This window comes from Eufriesea mexicana, unplaced genomic scaffold, assembly GCF_001483705.2.
Source record: "Eufriesea mexicana isolate 0111107269 unplaced genomic scaffold, ASM148370v2 scaffold167, whole genome shotgun sequence".
Classification (NCBI taxonomy): Eukaryota; Metazoa; Arthropoda; class Insecta; order Hymenoptera; family Apidae; genus Eufriesea; species Eufriesea mexicana.
Genome location: NW_016908331.1, coordinates 159,406 through 166,413, shown reverse-complemented (window position 1 = coordinate 166,413; position 7,008 = coordinate 159,406).

Genomic DNA, 7,008 nt, shown 5'->3' with positions numbered 1-7,008 from the left:
GAATTACCAATAACCTTCCAATTAATAATAAAATACGTAAAAGTTGCTAACAATTTAATGTAAAATTATTTAATTAATACAGAATCTAAATCGTTTAATTTCGCTCCTTTTAAATTTAATTTCTAAAAAATTCCTGATAAAATAGCCAAAGTACTTAAAAATCTTTCATGCACGAGTAATGGACAAACCACTGGAACAAAAGTGTGGAAAAATTTGGCGAGTTACTACGTAGAAACAGAACGCGAAATTCCCAACGTCACCGAAAATAAACTCAGAAGCATAATTCACGCTGGTGTCTACGATTCACGCGGTAGGACGGAAGTTGGCCCGCCATAATAAACCGAGCGCGGAGTAACCGGAGGAAATATCCTCAGCTCTGTATACAAACAGCGATAGTACACGAAGCAACCTACCACGCGAATCGTTAATACGACCCAGCAGCAAAAGTAGAAGCAACGCTGCAAAACTCATTTTGCGAATTTTCCTCTCGAAAGACCAATCGTTCAAAAGCGGAAGTACCCTGAGCGACCGTCTCGTGCTTTCTGCTCTTGCGGTTTCCGTCCTCAAATTCGTCACGTATTCAAGGAGAAAACGTACGAGTTCCTCGTAGCCAGTGCTTGAATTTCAAAGGTTTTCATTTTGCCTGGAAACGATTATCGTCTTTGCGGTCAAAGTAACGTTTTATACATCCTGATTGCATGCATTACGTAAAGGAGGAAACCCGTAATCGAAGAAGCGCGATCGGTTGATACATTATCGCTTCTTGGCTAGACAATTCATTAGAAGCGTTTAGATGATTCGTGAAAAGGATGATGCTGAATTATTTACGCGAAACGCGAGTTTTCAGATGTGAATTCTTCAGTTGAGAAGAGGAAGAAGAATAGTTGGTGTCAAATGCAAGTTTTGGGATGTGAATTTGCTTCAAGGACTAATTCGTTTCGATATTAATTTTCTTTGTGGATTAACCCTTTTTTAAGGCTGATGATATTTTGTGAGCAGTAAATAAGAATCGTATAATAATTAACACGTAGAATTATTTAATTTCGATACCTCGCACGCTGTTACATTATTTTAAATTTGATGTATTAATTAATATCGAGCTTCGAAATTTTATCGAAGAGCGACTGAGAGGCGCCTTTTGAGTGCAAAGGAATAATTTATAAAGCGTAAATTATGGGACGCGAATTTGATTAAAAAATTTAAAAAATTAATTCCTTCGAAAATGAATTTTTTAATATTATCTCTCGAGTGTGTAATCTATTAGGAGTATTCAGAGATTTCGTGGAGTGTAAATTTCGTAATGTGAATTGGTTAAATTAATTCCTTTGCAGAGGAAAAAATAAATTGGCCGAAGATGGGAAAGTAAATAAATAATTTAAGACGGTACCAAGGAATGTTTCTACTAAATAGACTTTTCTTCGACACATATTTCTCAATATACCTAGCATGGTAAATATTTTGTTATTCGTCGTTTCACTGAGATCCAATCCGAAATCGTAGTAAATAAAGTTTGTTTGTGACCGCAACTGTAATTCGATGTCTCTACGAAGATTATGATCCAATATCGAAACTTGTTCAGCGAATATTCCTCTGAGACACCTAACGAAACATTACACACGAGATATTCAGCGAATTACAATGCATGTAGATCAAAACGATCGCAAATTTGCTGTCAATTAGAGAAGAGAAAAATTTATTCTCGCGTAAAGATCAAGAGGCAAAATACATATTTGCACTTATTCTAACGTCACATAGCAATCAGTAGACTTATCAACCATCTTAGTCTCACCAATACTGAAAAATATCTTAAAAAATTATTTTCAAATATCCTTAAGAAAATTTCCTGCACAATTATCGAAGATCGCTTTCAATTTTATAATTCCCTCTCTCAAACGTTACAGGATCAGTGGACGATGATACGCGAAATCAACGCGACCAATTAAATGATCCATCATCGTGATCCACCATAGAAGAATAACGACATCGATCAAATTCAATCCTCTATTTGATCAAATTACTGCGATTACTGAAACTACTACGATTACTGAGATCGTTGATAAGATCACAGAGAGGTTTTCAAGGTCGAAGATATAGCAAACGAGGAACGAAACTTCACGCGATTAAGAAAGGGATTTCACGGAACCTGGAACCATCGATGAGGAAGAGGCGCACGTGAACGATCGACATGCGACATCCCGACATGCGTTTCACATTGATCCTGGCAAACGCCGCGAAAAGGTGATTGACAGTTGCTCGTGGTCCCACAGAAAGAGTTGTGGGAAGATCGAGGATGGAGCTGAACGCGTTCATCTGTGTCACGGTGAGTGATCATTCTCTGTCTCCTATATTAACGCATTTGCGATCGATAATTTTACCAGGATCCTAAAGTAGGGAGCAAACAAAAATGGCTATGTACTGTCAAACAAGAATTGACACCTGTGTATACTCGGTACAATTTATCAGTATCAATCAAAGTCTATTTAGGCAATTTTCTATTTCTTAGAATCGCTGGCGATTGATTTTTCTAGCCTTAGTTTAATCACACAGAGTTATGGCAGTACGTCAGCTGTCATTAATGCGTTATGCTAATCAAACGTTCAAATAACGTAGAAATATTAAGATGAAGCGAGAAACATTTTACTGATAGAATTTGTGTATTATTAGAATAGGTTTGCCCAGTTATATGTAGTCTTGGTGATATCTAATCACTGTTCTTATGCTTCTCGATCGACGTATCCCTGCAATTAGATCGATATAGTAACTTGCATTCACTCGACATCAGTATTTATGTAAATGAAATGAAATGATTAATAATTTGTATTTAAATAGGGGAATAAATTAAAAACTAAATTCGGAAGAAAAATAAATACAAAATAAATTAAATATAACTAATAACAGGTAATTATTACAAATAAAGTATAGGTGCCAAATATAAGCTTCTCAAATCCGAGTATTTATATTAATTCGTAAATATTTTATATTAAGACTCATCATACTAGATATGCCTAAGAAAATGAAAATAAAAGAGCAATAATAAGGCAAAAGTGTTAGTGTTAATTTTGGCTAGTGTTCCTACCACGATATTAATTTTTCCTCTGCTAAAAATTATCGTTGTCATTGATTGACAATTTATGAAAAGTGACTATGATAAATCGTTGACATTTTTTCATATACAGCAGTTACCTTCCTCAGGGGTTAAGTGACACTGATAATGTCGCGTGTTTTATGATGTCTGGTAGCTTCGAAACTATACGTATCGATCGTGCTCCGGTCACGAATAAAATTGAGAAAATATCGAGATAAAATTCCTAGGAAGCTCTAAAGAGCAAAGGAATTTTTATTTTATGACACGTACCATCTTGCAATATTAATTTTCACGATCGTAATAACTTTGATAAGACACCAATCCTAAAAGCTAATCACTACTTTACTCGTATTTTCTTATAACAATCTTAATTAATTATGCACAATTCGTTACGTTAATCAGTGTGCATACAGTGACTCAAAAATTCATTTGCAAATCCTCCACACGTCACATTCTGAAAAATCATAATCATGTATTTAATCTCACATCGTGAACCGGGAAATTTGAAATTTGAAGATGCACAGTCTTGCAGAAGTGCACGTTCCAAAGTCAAAAATGTATAAGGCGGTGCAATAATTCTTAGAATGTAGAGTTAGACGAACAAATGTCTGAGTCATAGGATATGCTAATTAGGTAAACCGAGCGTGTCACATAATGTGTTACTGTAACGTAAAAGAGAAGGAAGAGGGAAAGTAAATAAAGGAGGATAAAAGAAAAAGAAAGTAAAGCGTATTTCGTTCGATGTCTGCTAGTATACTTACTGCTAAGAGTTCCTGGCAGACCTTAGAAACGAAGATAGTGGAAGTCAGAGGACGTACTGGTATGGACGAAATGGTCACACGAGGAATTTTGGAAATTCCGTGCTGGTAAACATAGGTCGACATCTCGTGCTAGTCTGTAACTAAATTATTCAGAGTACGTTTAATTTATTTATGCGATCAGGAGACGAAGAACCACGCATGTGTGACACTAACCTGTCATAACGAAATGAAGCTGTTAAACCTATACCAGTCTAGGTTTCGTACAAAATGCAGTAATTAATTCAAATTGTTACAGATATTTAAACAAACTCATATCGTATATAATTAAAAGAAGAAATTAACGTTTACTATATACGGTGTCCATTTTAATTACGATTAAGACGATTATTTGCCTAAATATAGGGAATGCAAAAATATGTTTCAAAGTCTGGATTATCACCATGATATTCCAACTTTTCTGTGAAATAATTCTCGGTACTTTGATGCAAAAGAATATATGCAAATGACCATGGTTCACACAGTTAGGTGACGGATATTTCAATAAACCGTTCGAAATGGCGTGTGTCTTCTCTGCCAAATGTCTCGATTAGATAATATTTCGCCACGCATCATAGATTCGTTTCCATCGTCACGTGTTACGTCATGTCTTTTCGACTCTTAACGAACGCACGATACACGTATGCTTGCTCATCGAGCAAGATGCCGACGCGAGACATCGTTTTGAATACTTATCATTGCGCGATGCAACGCGTACGAATCGACCCGCGTGAAATCTCATGCCGAAAAACCTGGCACATTCGTTTCATCTTCGTCGAGAGCGGATGGCTCACTCGCAGCTTCGAGAAACTAGTTCTCGTGAACTTTTAGTCTATTAACTTTTAATCCGTCCGACGGCCTTTAAAGCAGACGTTAAATGTTAAAGCAGGCTCACTTATTATATCCCTGAACATGATTCCCTGATTTTTATTTCACGAGCTTAAAATTGCGTTCGGATAAATAAAAATTGATAAAAATACCGATTTGTCAGTCATATCTGAATATTAAAATATAATATTGTATAAATATAGTAAAATAGTAAAATATACGATAAAAATTTTCTACCAAAAATAAAATTGATATGGTAAAAAAGTGAAGCCCGGGTTTTAAGATGGAGGTCGAAAATTCGGTAACGAAACGGAATCAAGAAGATTGCCTGCAATTGCCAACAAGATTTCCTGACGGATGGAACGCGATCCATAATTACGGTACAAGTTATCGTAACGAGAACATGCAACCAATCATTACCTCGTATCAAACTGAAGCATTCGGTCGATGTACTTGTCAATTTGCCAAGGATTTCGCTTCCTTCTCCTTTCTCGCTCGTTTCCGCTTAGATTTTGACGCGCGCAAGTTTATCCAATGAAATACAATCTAATATCGGAATCTATCACGAAGAACAATTTTAAAACACTCGATAAAACTATCTCCGACTCGTGCAATTTTAACCAATGAAATATAATACCAAAATTTCTTATAGAAAATAAATTTTTAACTTCCTAAATTTTTTACAGAAAATGAAAACAATTTTAGCGGAAAATATCGATATTTGTATCGATCTTTAATTAAAAATCGATGTCCCCGTTGTATTTAAGATTCTGAAACACAGACAATTCAGTGTCCATTGTCATGAACGTCAACTTTGCATTTCTGTGTGGCAAAGTATTTTCAGTTAACCACTGCTTGCGTATAATAGGATAATAAAATGTACCTCTGTTGACATTTTAACACTAAACGTACCGGTAAATTACACATACTTATTCTTACCATAAGGGGTCAAATGATCTCCTTATAAAGAAAACGCTAATTTTTAGAAAGAATTCTTAACCCTTTGCGAACCCTCGAGGGGCGCTCTTCAGTCGCCATTTGACTAAATTTCGAAGCTATGTTCATAACTATATTCATAACTATGTCAAATTTCAGATAATGTAACGATGTACGAGGTATCGAAATCAAATAATTCTACGTGTTAATTATCATACGATTTCTTATTCACTGCTCAGAAAAATATCGTCAGCTTTGTAACAAAAAATCTTTGAACTATCCTTTTTTGACCAAAAAATCGTCGAGTGCAAAGGGTTAATACTGTAATATAGGTGAGCAGTTGCTACGAAGAACCATTAATATCGATTGACACAATAATCGATCACCTGTTCCTTCGTGGAGATTAATATCTCACTGCTGTAGTAATTTTATTATTATCCAATACTTGAAATTACACCTGGTATTCGCAATTCGAAAAGTGAATCCTGTTTACACTAGATCTGCCAATAGATCTGCCAAACTGGCGATCAGAAAATCTGGGAAATAAATGAAAATGGAATAAAAGAGAATAAACTGAACATCTTCGACTTTCGATCGTTTGTTCCCCTTTGTAAGCATTCGGTTGATTTTTATCGGCGTTATTCAACGAATCATCGTCGTCGAATGAGCAAGCAGACAAAATATTTAGCGTGGTCGGTAAACGTCCACTTTCCAAACTTCCTGCGCGCTCGACTTCCTGGATACCTCCGCGAGATCGTTTTACCGAGAAATCTCTCTGGCGGAATGCAAATAACGAGCACGGCGCAACAATCCGAATCTTCGGCTCGTACGTTCTTCCTTATCGCGAAATTAACGTCGGTTCTTTTGTGGAATCCCCTTGAACGTGTTCCAACGGCTCTTCCATGAATAGATAGCCGTTTTAAGGACAACGCGAACGTGATCTCCCGATTCTGGAAAATCGAAGGATATATTTATTCGGTGAGAACACTGTTTTCACTCGGGAAATTCCGGGTCGTATTCGAATTTTATATTTCGAATTTTATATTTCTATTCTGTTCTTTTAAATAGCAAATGGTAAATAAAAGAATAGAAATTTGGATTAGGTTGGAGAAGAAAAATATAAGAAGATATTTGGTATTTAAATATCGAAGTCACGTTTTAACCCTTTGCACTCGAGAGGTGACCATTTCATAAAATTTGGAAGATGAATATTAATTAATATATCGATGTGTGCGAGGTATTGAAATCAAATAATTCTACAATTATCTAATCAAAAAAGTATCGTTAGATTTTTAATAGAGAATCTTTGAATTTATACTCTTTCCTAGCCAAAAAATCGTCGAGGGCAAAGGGTTAATTAGT